The sequence below is a fragment of the Amphiura filiformis genome, chromosome 11 (assembly GCF_039555335.1).
Source record: "Amphiura filiformis chromosome 11, Afil_fr2py, whole genome shotgun sequence".
NCBI classification, from domain to species: Eukaryota; Metazoa; Echinodermata; class Ophiuroidea; order Amphilepidida; family Amphiuridae; genus Amphiura; species Amphiura filiformis.
In genome coordinates, this window is record NC_092638.1 from 59,971,533 (window position 1) to 59,980,359 (window position 8,827).

At 38.4% G+C, this 8,827-nt stretch overlaps 1 non-coding gene across 1 annotated transcript; it reads left to right on the forward strand.

Moving 5' to 3' along the window:
- Positions 1–1,811: 1,811 nt before the first annotated feature.
- Positions 1,812–1,893, forward strand: Trnal-uag (transfer RNA leucine (anticodon UAG)). The gene has a single exon. It is a non-coding gene; the product is annotated as a tRNA-Leu (tRNA).
- The last annotated feature ends 6,934 nt before the right edge of the window (positions 1,894–8,827 follow it).

An 8,827-nucleotide genomic window follows, 5' to 3' on the forward strand; every position in this document is an offset into this window, starting at 1 on the left:
TATAGCCAAAAAAGAACACTTTTAGGATTTGATGCTTCAAAATGGTATATTTCCTCTCATTATATGACATTTTTGTTGTAATAGTACCAAAATTCATACGCACGGCTTCGGTTTTTAGTAAATATTCGCCCTACCATAATGTAACTTTCAGCTTCGAGGGCGCACCGCCATTTTAAGGTGTTTACGGTTCAGTGCGTTAAAACAAGTCTCAGATCAACCTATGTTGAGTGTTTGATCATTTGGCATCTAAATCATTACATATAATTTCACCTGCTATTAGTGGCATTTAACTGTGAGATTTATGAATACATGTATGAGAAAATTCACCCGTAATTAGTCATTTTCCCATTGAAACCCGTGTAATACATAATTAGTGGTGTTGAACCAATAATGAAAGCAAAATGTTTGATTTATTCACAAAATAATTATTTGGCAAAATTATTTTAGCCCATAAAATTGTTGGCCGTTACTCGTAATGTCAAAACGAACGTTAGTTTTATTTACACTAAATTGCATCATACTGCAGTTACTGTCCGTTTTCCTATACACAATACACAGTGCTCTCACCATTGCCGCGCGACCTTTACAAATAGTGTATGTTAGAAGTATATTGCATTTGCCTAGTTAACATCACTGTGTGAAAAATAACCGGCCAATATTTAAACTATTCTCCAAACTTCTAGCAAATATATTTCTCTAACATGACCTAAAATTACAGCTAGGTTAGATGTTCAGAAATAGTCGCACTTTCGTAAAATATGAGTGAGGGCAAAGCATAGCTAGCTCATAGCTAGCCAACTCCCCGTGTTAATTGAATGGAGATTTGACCGAAAATATTGAGCTATATTGGTAACGGACCGCTCCGCTCTGAAGGATGCCACAACAAAAACGGTACAAGCTACATTTAAACTATTCTATGAAATTCTAGAAAATATAGTTTTGTAACATGTCCTAAATTTTCAGCTTATTTAGGTGTTTGGAAATAGTCGCACTTTTGTGTTTTAGGAAGGATATGTAAACGACAGATAACACCAAAAATATGAAGAAATTATTTCCAAACCGTGTTAAGTCAACAATCATTATGTTGCTCATTTTCAAGAATGCTGGTTAACAAAAAGCAGGCCATTGTCTCATTTCGTGAACAAAGGTCCACATACCATTGTTTCCTTGTGTTTCCTTTATAATCAGTTACCCAACTGAAGCTGTATTATAGCACATCATAGCGATACCGCACATATAAAACAGACACATGTGCACAACCAGAGAAGATCCGATTTAATCAGTTGAGCTGTTTCAATGAGTGTTATCTTGGTTTAATAGCTTTTAATGGGGTTTAAGTCCTGCAAAGGTCGAGATGAATTCTACTGTAGACATGACTGCATCATGTCATGGCCACGATGACTACCGAAATGATGATATATGCGAGAAAAATATCACATATATTAAATTTCTTTACATGCCAAAATGTGATCGAATTACGTTGAACCTAATAACATCTCTAAGATTTTCTGATAATTATAACCTAAAATTTTTAAGATTATTAACGTTTGAATTACGTAACACATTTAACTTTTTTGCTGTAAGAGGTTTGCAATGGGAACTATGCCAAACCTTTTCTACTTTTATGTTAAATTTAGTGGTATTACTAAACAAATTCGCAAAAATTAGCTATACGTCTTCCATGACTCTTTGTTTCTTAATTTTAATGTTTCGTTAGGCAGTACTGTTATGTCCTATTTTGTGTTCATATTCAATAATTTGCGTGTTTGCTAGTTGGATTTGCTTAATTAGTTTCTTGTAATGTATGCATAGGTAGCGTGGCCGAGCGGTCTAAGGCGCTGGTTTTAGGCACCAGTCATTTCGATGGCGTGGGTTCGAATCCCACCGCTGCCAATGTTTTTTTGTTTGGTTCCTGCTTAGGTTTGTTTGTTTTGTTTTATTGTTGTCTTTGCCCTGAACTTTCAAGATCCTTTTAAGCTTTGTTGTTGTTTCTTCTCCGTTTCTCAATTTCTCACTTTCCTTCTTTAGTTATTAGCTTCTTTCCTATTCTGTCGGTCCGTGCCACGTCACTTCCGGTTGATGATGCGACTCACGGTCGAGTGAAAACAAGTCCCTGATTCGATTTTTGTTGATGATTTCTGTCATTGGTGTTATGTAAATTTCGATCGCAAATAGTCAGTGGAATCAAACAACCGTTTCTAAGTCTTCAGAGTGGAAGAAACTTACTTGATTTACCGTTTATATACTGACAAACGTTTTTTCCGAAATTGAATGTCACTCCAACAACATCGCTATGTAGCCTCCTTCACAGCCGGTTTCTGTTGTTCATAACAAACCGTGAGCCACATGCAGTTTGGGCCCGAGACTAGAGATAGCCCGGATGTTGGACCGACAGAATAGACAAATCAAATTTCACGCATTACTACACCTCAATGGCAGCCATGCCATAGCTGGGGGAAAATGTGAAATGATAGTCATATAACGACCAAAAGATAAATAACTGACCATTGAAGACTGAGGTCCGCAGTCTACGGCCTCGGCGGGAATTTTAAACGGCATTCCATCACCCGTTTTATACTTAAGCGGCATTCCATCACCCGTGTTATACCAGGAATAATGAATGTCGGGAGAGGTATTTGAAATCACGTGACGAAACCGGAAGATGTAGCCTAGGTCTATAGAAAATAGGCGGATTAGCGGCCATTTTGTTTCTACATGATGTTATTCACGTGTCCTTATACTTTAGTACCCAAATATATAAGTTAATAGGTTTACAATTTTAAAATTATATTTTGAGTATACAGTATATTCTGTAGTAAATCGATCAAATGACGGTGATTGTTCAGGTATTATATGCTTGATAGAATTAAACTGTCTGACCAGCTAGTATTCTCCTCCGCCGTCAGTGTGATTCCAGTCACTCCACGTACCGTGTTGCGAAGGTGGAGGAGACTAAAGCTGTATTGACGAACACGCATGCGTTAAAAATGATGTAGCCTAGGTCGAACAATAGCGTGACGTAGTTCCCGACATTGCCCCTATGAACTCTCACCCTCCTGGTTATACTTAAAGGGCAGGTCTATAGCCAAAACGGCTTTTGTCTAACACACGCGTCGCGTCACGTCACGTCACGTCACGTCTAGACTCGCTGAGTCTCATGGACGCCGTTCGTCCACTGAGACTCGTTTTTCCCATTTTGTGTGTGAATGTGATTTACACGCTTAAGACTTTGCGCCGCTGTGGCATTTAAAAAAATTTCTTTGAAATTTGGACGATGCATGTAAAACTGTACTCATATAAGAATCAGAAACTTAACTAGGATTCTTACCAAGTTCTTGAAACGCAATATCATTTGGAATTTCGGCGAATAAAGATGATTTAAGAAGCCGCCTCTCTCCCCGTGTCCGACAAAAATGATCACGAATGAAAAATGACAAATTTCACTGCGCGTGCGTACAAAGGTTAATTTCGCTGATCCCTCCTGTTCTTTTCAATGTCAATTTAACACACGATTCCCGCTGTTGTTTTGGTTCCAATCGGCACAACCCGATGACCGTGCGTAAGCAGTTGAAGGACTGGTTGATTAAGTTACGTGAAAATACGTCATTGATCACCATCAAATGATCACCGTCTCTGCACAGCCAATTTGCGTCGGTCCTAACATTTGTCGTTCCTATAGACACATACAGTGTGTGCCGAGACTAACCTACCACCTGCCTACGACAAAAACAAATGAGACGAAGAACTGAGCAACCATTTTTGTCCTGAAAAATGCTTCATCGTGACGATCAGAAACGCCAAAAATTTTTTTTACCACGCTGGATATTGTTCTGGAATCAAAGTACATGTAAGAATCAAATTTGAAGGTAAATAGGCCAAATATTGCAAGAAAATCTACTCACTAGGCGGCTAGGGACTGCGCATTGAGTACAAGGCTATAGGGAAAACCAAAAATCTAGACTAGTCACGTCACGTCACGTCGCGTCACGTCGCGTCACGTCACGTCGCGTCACGTTGAAATGTTATCAAAAGTTCATAATAAATTATTAACTACTAAACAATTACCCTTATCTCCCTACGTGATAAATAGTCCGTGAAATAGTCCATGGAATTCCAGCTTTTCATCAATGCCGCAAAGCACAGCAAAGCTTCAATGAATAAAATAATCGGGATTGCTGGAACTACTTTTAAACCACAGCCCGTATCCTAGTTTAGTGTAGCCTCTTTTGCAGGCGGTGCGTTTTCACTTTTCTCAAACTATGAGTGTGATAAAAACACGAGTAGCCTGCGACGGAGGCTACGTACAGTGCGCACACCACTAAATAATGCTCCCACTGAAACACACGTGAATATGGCCTATCAAAACAAAATAAGCTACCTCATTCGCGTGTTTCAGACTTATAAAACACGTTAGCCATTTTTGCAGAATCTGTGAGGTATATGATGCGGTATTATTTGGTCTTCTTTGATGGCGGTGTAAATAGCTGGTCATATAATTCGCAGTAGGGGATATTTGCTCTCGTCTCGGTTGTCTTTTGCTCCCTTTTTGCATTTGGCAACAAATGTTGCCAAATGCTTTCTTTCACCCGCATTTCTTTCTTCTGGCAACATTTCAAATCGCTATAACATCCACATACTAAGTTGGATTTAACCAAACTTGGTCAGAATGACGACTGACCACTCCCATTTATGGTTTGTACCCCAATTTGACCTTTGACCTTGATTATATAGTTGAAAATGTGATTTTTTTCACACAAAAATACTAAGGCTTCTAGACGATTAAGCCGATTTCCACCAAAATATTTTAGAAGAATCCCCTATGCTTCATATAGGATGTACACAAATAAGGGGTCAAAGGTCATTTTTCTTCTTTCTGGCAACATTTCAAAATGAGTCTAGCACCCGTATACTACATCGGATTTTGACCAGGCTTGGTCACAATAATCACTGACCACCCCCATTAATGTTGTGTGACCATGACCCTAATTTGACCTTTGACCTACTTGATATGGCCAAAATGTGATTTCACGACATTTTTTTCACATGCCACAAACCTTGTGGGAAGCACAAGTGGGTAAGTGGCTACTAAGTTTCCTATATGGCTTCAAGGTCAAAGGTCATTGAGGGGTCATTTGTGTTAAAAGTTTGATCTCACTCCAGACTCAATGGATTTGATCCAAACCTAGTCCGAATTAATTAACCTTGACCTTGACCTGACATGTTGAATGACCTTGACCCACGTATGACTTTTGACCTGAAAACAGAGGTCAACAATAAATGTTACCAAAAACGTTTCCACAGTGACCCGATGTGCAATCTACCGTTGAGGGGCCAAAGGTCAAATAAAGGTCCAAGGCCAATTCGTTGCCAAATGCACATGTGCTCACTTGTGAGCACAATGAACCCTAGTTCTTTTCTTCTTTCTATTCCGTTTCGCAAGTCCGAATTTAAATATCAAAGCTTGCTAGTCCGAATAATAAATAAGGTTTGCTACTTGAAGTTGGAAAAAAGGAGGTGGTTTAAAGCTGGTAGGACCTACATTTGTATAGGCCAAGTAAAATTAATAAGGAATATTTTTTCATACAAATACAAGTAAATATTTTGCCATAGAAAAAGTCATTTTTAAATAAATGATCGTGTCTGGAAATTCATGGAAGGTAAAATCGCGAATCTGTTTGCCCTTTTACGTGCATTTCGATGGGGCTTATTTGGTGGTGTGCGGCCGTCAGCAATCGCCACGCCGATAACCATTTCACTGTGGGCCTGGGATAATGACGGGTTCGATGCGGAAACACCCGGGAAAAACTAAACGAAATCGTGAACTGAATCCGTATGACTTGTTTGTAACTTTTAAGAAGATATCAACGTGACGTGACGTGACGCGACGCGACGCGACGCGACGTGACGTGACGTGACGTGACGTGACGCGACGTGACGTGACGCGACGTGACGTGACGCGACGTGACGCGACGCGACGCGTGTGTTAGATAAAAGCCGCCAAAACAAGTTTATCTCTATTCGAAGAGAATTATTATTACATTACAAGTTGACACTTGTTGCAATTTTTTGTGCGTATTTCTCCTGAAAAGGGGGACATTGTGTGGGTAAAGTTCAGCCTCGTACGTGTTATTCCCCCATTTGAAGCGTACGTGTTCTCCCCCGTTTGACTGATGACGTAGGTAAATGAAGCGGACACTTTATCGTGCTCTCATCATACAATCACAATCACTTTGACAAGTTTGACATTAGCAACAATGAGTTGTACTATCACTTACCATAACAATGCTGCATAACAATATGCACGCTTTTGTTCTCTTTCGGGAACAAAGCCCACACAGTAATTGTTACTATGCGTTTGCTTTGTATTATTTCATCCAACTGAAACTATAGCATTGCAATAAACAGGGAAATCAGATAGATGAGTTTGTGGACTAACACGGTTTATATGCTAGTCTCAGATGAAATTCTAAGCTCAAATTATGTATTTATTTTTAGGCCTAATATTTCTCGTGATATTGATATACATATGAATTGTAATATCACAATTGTCTAATATATAAAAAAGAACCGGCTGATTTTATCCATATGTTTAAAAACCATGAACTTTGTAATACTTAATTTGGAATTTTTTTCTGTGAACAGTATACGTTCTGTCCATTGAGAGCGTTTATAGTCCCTTTTCACACAGCGGGCACATCTCATTTCATGACGTCACCGGTTTTCTAGGCCAAATCTGTCTCGTTTGAAGTAGACTACCCCGTAGTCCACTTGCCCATTGTGCATATTCTGGATATTGTATTTAAGCTTAAAACTCTGATTTAATTACTGTGTGCACAATTGATAGATTTTCACATCTGATCAGTCACCCTACTCCCTCTGTTTGTTAGCTTCCTAAGTGGACTACTGACGCGACGTTGCCTTGCGGTTAAGATTTTTAACAGGGACTCTATGGAGAGTTAGGCCAATTTCTGTCCTAACTAAAATTGGCCATGATGTAATGCATCTTTAAATGGATCTGCCTTGTGATTGGTCGCCCATACCTCCATGATGCAGTCATGTCTACAGTAGAATTCATCTCGACCTTTGCAGGACTTAACCCCATTAAAAGCTATTAAACCAAGATAACACTCATTGAAACAGCTCAACTGATTAAATCGGATCTTCTCTGGTTGTGCACAAGTGACTGTTTTCATGTGCGATATCGCAATAAAGCTGTTATTCATAGCTTCAGTTGGGTAACCGATTATAAAGGAAACGAAAGGAAACAATGTTATGTGTGGCTTTGTTCACGAAATCAGACAAAGGCGTGCTTTTTGTAAACCAGCATTCTTGAAAATGAGCAACATAATGATTTTTGACTTAACACGGTTTGGAAATAATTTCTTCATATTTTTGGTGTTATCTGTCGTTTACATGTCCTTCCTAAAACACAAAAGTACGACCCTCTCCAAACACCTAAATTAGCTAAAAATTTAGGACATGTTACAAAACTATATTGTCTAGAATTTTAGAAGAGTACTTTTAATATTGGCCGGTTATTTTTCACACAGCGACGTTAACTAGGCAATGTACTATTAACTATAACATTAACTAAAACACCAAAGTACGAATATTTCCAAACATCTAAATTAGCTAAAAATTTAGGACATGTTAAAAACTATATTTTCTAGAACTTTAGAAGAGTACTTTTATTATTGGCCGGTTATTTTTCACACAGCGACGTTAACTAGTCATATCCCCATACTGTTAACGTAGGGCTATTTGTAAAGGTCACGCGTCAATGGGAAAGAGCACTGTGTATTGTGTATAGGAAAACGGACAGTAACTGCAGTATGCCCTATGGTTTAAATCGTCTGGGCCCGCGCCATTACCATTAACTACACCGTAAACAACTGTCTGTGGTATTTGTGGCGCTTTTGTGTTGACGCGAAAGTTAATCTCTCATCAAACATCTAGCGCGTCCATGCTTAGTACTTGTGGTTAATGGACTGATAAACAAGTATGCTTGACAGTGTGTTTTAGAGAGCAAATTCCAGGGGTAAAGTTCTGCTTACAATTCAAAGTTCATAGTCGGATTTTCGGGGTTCGCTATCAATAAACTGGTAGATTCCAAAATCAGAATTGTTCAGTATTAAAGTGAGCCGTTATAATTATGCAAGATAATGTTGCATTCAATTACTTTTATTGTCACTAATCGTCTGTTATTTTTAACTCTTTATGACAATTTTACTATTGAATACTTTAATTTTAATAAACATCAGTATAATTTTGAGTTCAACGAAATGGGTTCATCATGACTAATAATAACATATTTTAAATAAAATTCGACTATGGCATAGTCTACGTTCGAAGGAACTCACCGCTTAAGTTGGTTTTTGCGGAATATCAATTTTAAACGTCTTATTTTCTCAAAAAAGGAGTCATTTTCATTGTTCTCATAATATTAGCTTGCCAATGATATGATGTTGTTTTTGCTATAGACCTGACCTTTAATTCATTTTACCTTGACAGTCGCGGAGGGTCCTTTCGAACGTTCCAATGAGACACGTATAACATCGATTTTTAAGCGGCTTTAATTCATTCAATCCGCGGATTTAGGGTTTCTCTACCGGAAGTCAATTTGTACCGAAATTCCTTCCCACAATGCAATATGCGTATTGCATAACAAAGAATATTGATTAACCTCCGAACTGTATCTATTGTTATGCAAAACGCTTATTGCATTGTAGGAAGGAATTTCGGCACAAATTGACTTTCGGTAGAGAAACCCTAAATCCGCGGATTGGATAAAGCTAGATACTTTCTTATATACTTTCCTAGTTGGAGT